Source organism: Octopus bimaculoides, chromosome 6 (assembly GCF_046866305.1).
Source record: "Octopus bimaculoides isolate indiv1 chromosome 6, ASM4686630v1, whole genome shotgun sequence".
NCBI classification, from domain to species: domain Eukaryota; kingdom Metazoa; phylum Mollusca; class Cephalopoda; order Octopoda; family Octopodidae; genus Octopus; species Octopus bimaculoides.
Genome location: NC_142933.1, coordinates 72374956 through 72382455, shown reverse-complemented (window position 1 = coordinate 72382455; position 7500 = coordinate 72374956). Strand labels below are relative to the sequence as shown.

Sequence of the window (7500 nt, the reverse complement as noted above, 5' to 3'; positions counted from 1 at the left end):
TCACATAGCTTTCAATAACTGCAGATTACACTAGTAAATTAGATTGTTTTTGTGTGGTCGCAGATCTGGTTTTTCAGGTGTACTACTCCTCTCGTTTTGCAGAGAGCCACAATACACACTCCATCATGCAGTTATGAATCGTATGCGGAAGTGTGGAAGTTTGAACATATTGCACCCTATCCCGTGTCCAGGCTGTTTTTTGTACGAGCACAGAATCTTGAGATGGCCACAGTAGAAGTGAACAATTTGAATAGGCGAGTTGGGAAAATATTAATTTCAAATTTTGGCACAAAGCCAGGAATTTTGGGGGATAGGCAAGTCGATTACGTCGACCCCAGTGCTCAACAGGTACTTATTTTACCGATCCCGAAAGGATGAAAGGTACAGTCAACTCTGATAGAATTTGTACTTAGAACACGAAGACGGATGAAATGCCGTTAAGTATTTTGCTCGGCGGGATGACGATTCCGCCAGCTTGTCGCCGCGGGTTGAGAAAATATTAGTCACGAATATACTTCGTTCGACTGGCAATTAAAAACATAATTATCATGCTTGCTTTCTTGGCATAATATATTTTGGATTACTATATTTGGAATATTTATTCATTTTTAAGATGAAAGGGTATTATTTAACTGCATTGACTGTATTATTTAACTGCAGGTAATAGAAGTTGGTATAGTTAACTACTGTGTACGGTAGTGTCACTGTAAACACAAAGATATCTCATGACATGCTGTAATCCATTGAATTCTATTTTCTACGAGGTTATGGCCAAAAGGATTAGCTCCTGCAAAACACATCTGTGTATGAGGGAGATCCCTATGTGACCCGAGCACAAAAATGCGTTAAGGGCACACGTGTCTGTGGAGTGCTTAGCCACAGGCTGTGCTATTGATTGAATATCTAAAATAAGTCATAGGAGCATATAACAAAATCATACAAAACTAAGAAGCTAGTTGTGGAGGGTCAATATTGTTGCAGGCATCACTTATAAAAATAATAAGCAACACTTAATTGACTCTAACTCGATCTTGTTTTTTTTGTTGTTGTTTTTTTTAATTGTTTCATTGGTTTATCGTATGACATCAAAATATTCTGAAATATATTAACTTTCTTACAACAAAGCGCTTTGCATAGGAAATTTCTTCAGACCGTGTGTACGCACACAATGATAAACGTATGTGTGAGCACCTGTATATGTGAATGTTCGTGAGTGTGTTTATGTGTTCACATGTGTGTGCGTGTGTGTGAGAGAGAGAGAGAGACAGAGACAGTGGGTGAATTTGAGTGTATGTGTAGATGGAGCGTGTATACGTTACCTGCGTGTGTGCGTGCTTCACGTGTTGTGTGTGTATGAATGCGTATATGGCTAGGTGTGAATACTAGGCGTGAGAGAGAGAGAAAGAGAGTGCGTGTGTGTGTGTGAGTGTGTGTGTGTGTGTGTGTGTGTGTGAGTGTGTATGAGTATATTCGTTGGGTGTATTACTTGTGCGCAGAGACGCATGTGTGGTCAGTAGGATTTTAAATTAATACATATTTTATAGCTTATTATAATACTGAAATGACAGTATTATACATACAAAGCACGCATGCTCACGCACACACATACATTGTATATTTACATATGAGAGAGAGAGAGAGGGGGGAGAAAGAATGAAAGTGAGAGAAAGAGAGAGAGGAAGAAGGAAATAAGAAGGAAAGAAGGGAAACAAGAAGGGATAATAGATCAAAGAAAGCACATAGAAACCGAATGAACGGAGAGAGGAACCAGAGTGAGCAAGAGATTATAGATAGACAGATAGATAGATAGATCGAGAGAAAGAGAGAGGGAGAAAAAGAAATGTGATCATCGCTTAGATAAACCATTTATTTTGATTCATTCCATTTTTTTTTACACACCGAAACTTATTTTCCTCTTACCAGCTTATTTCCAATACTTTAATATCAACATTCCGATAAACGAGTTCTACTTCTTCCCAATAAGTTACCGACCAGGTTTTTATCTCGTACACAATGTGTCAACAATTGCTATTAACTCAATTATTTTACAAGTAACATTATTCCAATTTCTGCTCTTCCTTTATATGCTTTCTAAACGTTTCCTGATCGTTCTTTTACCTATACCAAATATACGACCCGTGAACGCATCCAGACAGCGTCAATGTTTAGACCAGTTCCCAGTTTAATTTCATAAATTATATTTTTTAAAAATATTCTATAAAATATATAACTTTTTTTTTCATGGCGGCGAGCTGGCAGAAACGTTAGCACGACGGGCTAAATGCTTAGCGGTATTTCGTCTGTCTTAACGTTCTGAAGTCAAATCCCGCCGAGGTCGACTTTGCTTTTTGGGCTGAAGTGAAAATAATCTTTTTGTATATGGAACAAGTAATTATTATTTGCCTGTCGTGGTACTTAAATGAGAATGAGATGTAAGGTGACAATGTTTTTGAGATTCCGGTTCGAATGACATGAGTGTTTTTGTTTCACTTTTTGACACGTAATACTTAAATAGCGGACGAGATATGATGTTGCTGTGGGCTGGAAGTATGGAAGAAGTTAAATTTTTTTTTGACTAAAACACAACCGGGACCCTAAGTAAGGCATATGTAAAATTTGAATGAAATTGGTTGTGTAGTTCTGGAGTTTTAGGAATTCACACACACACACACACACACACACACTTTTAAATATATATATAGGTAGATTATAAGTATTCTTTTTCATTGGTTGAAATAACAAATGAATCTCTTAGGTGCACTGACTAATCGACTGGCCCCCTCCTCACAAATTTCAGGCCTTGTGCCTAGAGTAGAAAAGAATATTGAAAGGTTTTGTAGCTGAACATATGCAAACTTTTAGTCAAGTATTGGACGTCTTAAGAAATGTAAGCATTCAATGAGGCAATTTTCATCTCTTTCTCACTCAAAGGATTCTTATTTGGTAATACTTAATATATACCACGTGGATGAGGGTTCCTCACACACCTCTGTACACGAACATTGCTAACGGCTCATATTTTGAACTATGTAGCTAATAAAGCTATTAAAATATATATTAGCCCAGTCATCCATGTATCTTGGGATTAATAGGGTTTTTAGGGATAATTGTGCGTATATGCTCACCAGATTTAGTTTATACTTCAGTCTGTCCCGCCTAATATGAACAAGTTGAAGATCCTGACTTAAGCCATATTTCTTTCCATGTCTGTAATAACTAATGTAAATGTTATCGATAGGCCTGTCCAGCCATTGCTGCAATCGACATAAGCGTCAACACTAGTGATACAAGCGCTATCCTTATCATTGTTACCACCATTCATTAGTATCACAGTTTTTATGCAACCCAAACTCTAGATCACTTCTACCTATCAACACTGGTTTTGACGCAGCTTATTTTCAACTGTACTGAAGCTTAAAACAAAAAAAAAAAAAGAGAAAACGTTATTTATAACTTATGTCACGTTAGAATTAATCCAGTCAGCTTATTTAGTGTGAAATCTTTAAGGACTCCAATGCGGGTCGAGCTGAAGATATTGTTACATTCTTCAAGTTCGTTTTAGTCATTAGATACAGTTAACATACTTTGGTTGTTGTTGCCTAGCCTCCATCAAGAACTGCCATCGACAAACAAGCAGTCGATTGAACAACCAAATATGATTGTTTTTTTTTTTACTTTCTCATTCATTTTCTTTTTTTTATTATTGGGTTTTAACGACAAATTGAAACGAAATTCATTTCTCAATTTCTTTTTTACTACTTCAGCCATCGAACAGCGGCCATGCTAGAATAGGATTTAGTCGAAGAAATCGACCTACAGTACTTATTATGTTTTCAGATACGGTACTTATTACGTCGGTCTCTTTTGCGAACTGCTAAGTTACGGAGACGCGAACAAACCAACAGCCGTTGTGAAATGTTGTGAGAACACAATATGAAAAAAAGCGCAAACACACACACACGTGCATGCTCATACAAACGTCTATCTATTTATCCATCTGTCTGCATATATATATATATATATATATATATATATATATATATATATATATATATATATATATATATATACATACATATATATATATATACATATATATATATATATATATATATATACATATATATACACACACACACATATATACGACAAGCTTTCACGTATTTTCATTTACCAAATTCACTCAGAAGGCATTGGCCGATTATGGTAGAAGACACTTGTCCAAAGTACCGCGTAGTGAGGCAGAACCCGAAACCAGGGAAGTACAAAGCTAGCTTCTTAACTGCACACCCAAAATATGTGATCTTTACATGTTTGTTATTAAGCATAAGATATTAAAGTATACACACATACACAAACAGCAATACGGTTATGCATTAAAACAAGAACTAAATACTTGGTGAAAGTTGAACATTTCTAACAGCATCTCATCTTAATATACTAATATACATCTTAATATACTTAATATACATCGAACAAACACATTTCGATCTAGTTAACTCGAGGTATAATAGCTCAAATAGGAGGTGCAATGGCCCAGTGGTTAGGGCAGCGGACTCGTGGTCATAGGATTGCGGTTTCGATTTCCAGACCGGGCGTTGTGATTGTTTATTGAGTGAGGCTCCGGCAGGGGATGGTGGCGAACCCTACTGTACTCTTTCACCACAACTCTCTCACTCTTACTTCCTGTTTTTGTTGTGCCTGTATTTCAAAGGGTCAGCCTTGTCACACTGTGTCACGCTGAATATCACCGAGAACTACATTAAGGGTACACGTGTCTGTGGAGTGCTCAGCCACTTGCACGCTAATTTCACGAGCAGGCTGTTCCGTTGATCGGATCAACTGGAACTCTCGACGTCGTAAGCGACGGGAGTGCCAACAACAACAAAACAATAGCTCAAATAATTTAGTCATTATGTAACAAAAAGCTGCTTGAAACAATGCAATTAACACCTATTACTACTGGTACAACCCACGACACACACGTATACATACATACACACACCTACCACACATATATACATACATATATACATACATACACCTAGCACACACGTCCACGCTTGCGCGCGCGCACACACACACACACACTGTTCACTGGATTCTTGTATCAACTCTCTCAAAACAGCGGCCATTCAAAAGTGGAGATAAGCTTATGTTTGGTTTGTTAAATTTATTGAAGATTCGGTTTAGAGAAACAAAGGCCTGTCCCATCGCTTTATGTGTAATATCGCATATAATTGTTTCTAGCGGTTTTTCCGAACTGTTTTAACTCTGTTACACATTTATCATTCAGACAAATGTGGTATCTCTAAATATTCCAGCTTTGTATGTACGTACGTATGTGTAGGTGTGTGGTGATGTGTATAAATATATACATATGTATATATCACTTACATCATAGCAATGTTTCGAATTCCAGTTTTATATATATATATATATATATATATATATATATATATATATATATATATATATATATATATATATATATATATATATATATGTGTATATATATACATACACACAAATAGATTTGTAGATAGATAGATAGATATTACGCTTTTAGTCTGACAGTAATTCTGCCGCGAAACATTTTTTGTAACGCACGACCATTTCTCTAAAGGTCATGAATAGATCTTGGTATTTAACTCTCATTTGTACTATGTCCTACACATAGAATTAAGTTCCTTATTGAAGGATACTTAATCCGAAAATGCGAGGGCAATGATTTATCTACTCACACATCCTCCCCTCCTAGGTAGACTGGATACTTATTATTCGTTAATTTTGTTTTCTAGTAGATTAATATGTGACCATCGAGTATTTGTACCGCATTGCTAGATTTGAAGAATAATGAGAGAAGCTAAAAGCAGCGTGTGTTTTTTTTCCTGTTGCTAAGACGAGAGAGAAACTGAGTGAAGTTTGTATAGCTTAAGTTTCTTTTGACGCTGGCAACACAAAATACTTTAAGAAACCAATTTGGCGCGTGAAAGCTAAGTATTCAGAATTAGGAACTCCTTGATATCATCAATACAATATACTGGATTAACGTTCATGTACCGAGAGCATCAACTAATGAATAAAATTAGAGAGTATGGCAGAGGACTTGCTTCTTAATGATGAAATCGTTCCTAACTTTATCAAATTTTATTTCGCGGAACATTCGCGTAATTAATGTTTTTCTTAGATTTTTTCTTTCTTCTTGCTTCATTGGCGAACAATTAGATAGTGCTCAATTGAAGAACATCCAAGATTTCCACCTGCAGCTGCTGCTGCAGCAACTACTACTTCTACTACTATCTAATTATTTTTCGGTATTTCTTGTCGCTGCTTAATTCTGTGATATTTTTTGTTTTGTTTTGTTTTGTTTTGTCTGCCTCCGCTCTTCAAAGAACAAATCTGACGTGACAATAATTTTTAGATAACAGGATCATTTAAACCAGAATCGTAAATCTGTTATCATGGAAGGTTGAGCTCTATTGGTTACCAAATCAAGGAATTTGAACGTGACTATAAATGATGCAAATATTTGCTTAAATCCTATCTTTCACGTTCGATATTCAAGCGACGAAATATACAGTATTTTTCAGTTTGATAATTTTCCATTTCAGTCCAACCAGTATTTGACAAAATAGAGGTTCATAATCTTTTTTCTTTAGTTTCAGCTCAGAGCTGCGACCATACTGATGCACCGATGTTTTGTGAAAAACAATTTATTCCCCATCTTTTTAAATATGAATGTGACGCCACCAAAAATGAACAATATTATCGTTAAAGGCGTGAAGTTGTAAGGATTTTTTGGAATGATAACTGATGAGGAATGAGCGCGTTCATATCTTGTGCGTATTTTCCGTTCGTTCCTGTGCCGTGCTTCTGTTTAATTTTTGAAACTTATTGTGTGTGTGTGTGTGCGTGTGTATTTCTGATGCGACACTATTCTATCACTATCTCTATTCTCTCTTCTTCTTCCTCTTTCTTTTTTCTCTCCCACCCATTCTCTAATTCTTCTGCTCCCTTTCACCGTTCTCTATCTGTTCCTATCTCTCCCTCACTCTTCCTCCTTGACTCTCTCGTTGCTCACACGTGACCGGCAGCTATCTTTGTTTTAACTTGAATTTCTTTCTTTCTTCTCCTTACGCTACAAGGGAGAGCACGCTTTTTTGTCTGTCTCCTGTCAAAGCTTGTTTCTCCAGCGTTTACCAATTCACGACGTTATGGCTTATCACCCCTTACCTTTTGTTTTAATTGTCCTGCTTTTTTTTACCAGCTTTAACCCTCTGCAAATCCCAAATTTTCTTTAATTTGCTTTGCGGGAACGACTGTTTGACCATAGGTTGACAAATAGAATAAGTACTTGGCTTACAAAGAATAAGTCCCGGGGTCGATTTGTTCGACTAAAGGTGGTGCTCCAGCATGGCCGCAGTCAAATGACGGAAACAAATAAAAGAATAGCGTTTTGTCAGTTTTTGAAACAATTGGTTTAACCCACAATAGCTG

At 36.5% G+C, this 7500-nt stretch overlaps 1 protein-coding gene across 1 annotated transcript in view; it reads right to left on the bottom strand.

Moving 5' to 3' along the window:
* LOC106875377 (uncharacterized) overlaps positions 1 to 7500 on the bottom strand; it is a 509595-nt gene that overhangs the window by 302932 nt on the left and 199163 nt on the right. The window lies entirely within an intron of this gene.